This window comes from Pseudophryne corroboree, chromosome 7 (genome assembly GCF_028390025.1).
Source record: "Pseudophryne corroboree isolate aPseCor3 chromosome 7, aPseCor3.hap2, whole genome shotgun sequence".
Taxonomy (NCBI): domain Eukaryota; kingdom Metazoa; phylum Chordata; class Amphibia; order Anura; family Myobatrachidae; genus Pseudophryne; species Pseudophryne corroboree.
Genome location: NC_086450.1, coordinates 226,270,463 through 226,272,675, shown reverse-complemented (window position 1 = coordinate 226,272,675; position 2,213 = coordinate 226,270,463).

The following is a 2,213-nucleotide window of genomic DNA, read 5'->3' as shown; positions in this document are numbered from 1 at the left end:
ACCACATGCAGAGACTTTGATTCAGCGAAGGCGTCCATAGCCACAGGCACCACCATAGGTTGGTATATGTGGAAGAAAGAAACCACCTTCGGTAGAAATTACTGACGAGTTTCCAACTCTGCTCTATCTTCATGGAAGATCAAATAAGGTCTCTTGTGAGGCCAGACCACTAACTCAGACACTCGCCTTGTGTACGCCAAGGCCAACCTGACGACCACTTTACCAGTGAGGAGTTTCACTCCGCCTTACGTAAAGGTTTGAACCAATGTGATTGAAGGAACTGCAACACCCCATTAAGATGACCTGGTGCCACTGGGGCACAAAAGGAGGTTGGATGTGCAACACTCCCTTCACGCCAGTCTGAACTTCTGAAAGGTAGTCCAATTGAGTCTGAAAGAAAACCGATAAGGCCAATTTTGATTGCTGAAAACTCTACCGTAGGCGTCTTCTTGGATTCACACCAAGAAACTTATTTTCTCCAAACCGGTAGTAATGTTTAGACGTTACCCCTTTTCTAATCCGAATAAGTGTGGGAACTACTTTCTTGGGAATATCCTTATGGACTAAGATCTGGCGCTCAACCGCCATGTCGTCTAACGTAGCCGCGGTAAGTCCTAATACACGCATGGCCCCTGCCGCCACAGGTCCTCGCACAAAGGAAAAGGCCAGGGATCTCCTATGAGTAATTCCTGAGATCTGGCTACCAAGCTCTCCTTGGCCAGTCTGGGACCATGAGGCTTGCCTGAATTTCCTTTTTATGAACCCAGAACTTTTGGAACGAGGGTATATATATATATATATATATACTGACTGAAAACACCCACGGTGTCACCAGTGTCTTAACTGTTCCTGTTTGAGGGTCCTTTGACCTGGAACTCTGAAGCTTCTTGTTGAGACGAGATGCCATCATTCCTACTTGAAGATATCCCAATGACATGTCTTCGAAGACTACTTGGAAGAGGTCTCCCCTCTCCTGGATAGATATCGTCTGCTGAGGAAGTCTGCTTCCCAGTCGTCCACTCCTGGAACGAACATTACTGACAAACGCTTGCATGTTTTTCCGCCCCGTGGAAAATCCTTGTGGCTTCTGCCATTTCTGTTCTGTTTTTCGTTGTAGAAAATCGTTGTAAACGGCCCTTAACTCTAGACCTTTAATGTGGTGATCAGTTTCCTAACTTGACCATCTTCCTTGGAAGTTTTCCTTTTGAGTGACTGGGCCCCCAGCCTCGGAGGCTTGCATCTGTGGTCACTAGGATCCAGGCCTGGATCCCAACCCTGCGCCCCTCTAGGAGGTGAGAACTGCGCAGCCACCACAGGAGTGAGATTCTGGTCTTGGAAGACAGGATTATCCTCCGGTGTAGGTGGGAACCGGACCCCTTGACCAACAGGTCCCTCTGGAACACGCTGGCATGGAACCTGCCAAATTGAGTGGCCTCGTAGGCCGCAACCATCCTATCCAGCAACCGAATGTATTGATGAATTAACAATCTTGCTGGTCTCGGAATTTGTTTGACCAGACTCTGGATCTCCAGAGCCTTTTCCACTGGAAGAACAAAACTCCTTGCAGTTCTGTGTCTAATATTATTCCCAAACAGACAACCGCGTCGTTGGAACCAACAGTGATTCTGGCAAGTTCAGGAGCTAAACCTTGTTGTTGAAGAACTGTCAGGGAAAGTGCAACGTTTTGAACTCGCCGTTATCAGGGAAACATCCCAGTACGGGATAACTGTGACTCCTTACTAGTGACCGAGAAGCATCATTACCACCATCACCCTGGTGAAAATCCTTGGAGCCGTGGACAGACCCACGCCAACGTCTGAAATTGGTAATGACACCCCTGAATTACAAACCTCAGGCAAGTCTAATGCGGAGGTTCTTCATGTCTACTGAGACCATGGAAACATTTTTTTTTTGTTTTTTAGAGTGGAGATCACTGCCCTGAGAGATTCCATCTTGGATTTGAATTTCTTTCAGTAGAAATTGAGTGATTCCAGATTGGTCTGACCGAGCCGTCTGGTTTCGGGATCATGAAGAGGCTTGAATACAAAAACCTTCTCCCTGCTGTGACAGGGGAAAACCAGGTCAATGACCTGATCCTAATACATCCTTAGTATTGTGTCGCATACTACCTCCCCGTCCGGAGGAGAATCTCTAATTTGAAAAATTTGTGAGGGGAAGTCTGGAAACTCCAGTATGTACCCTTGAGACACTAT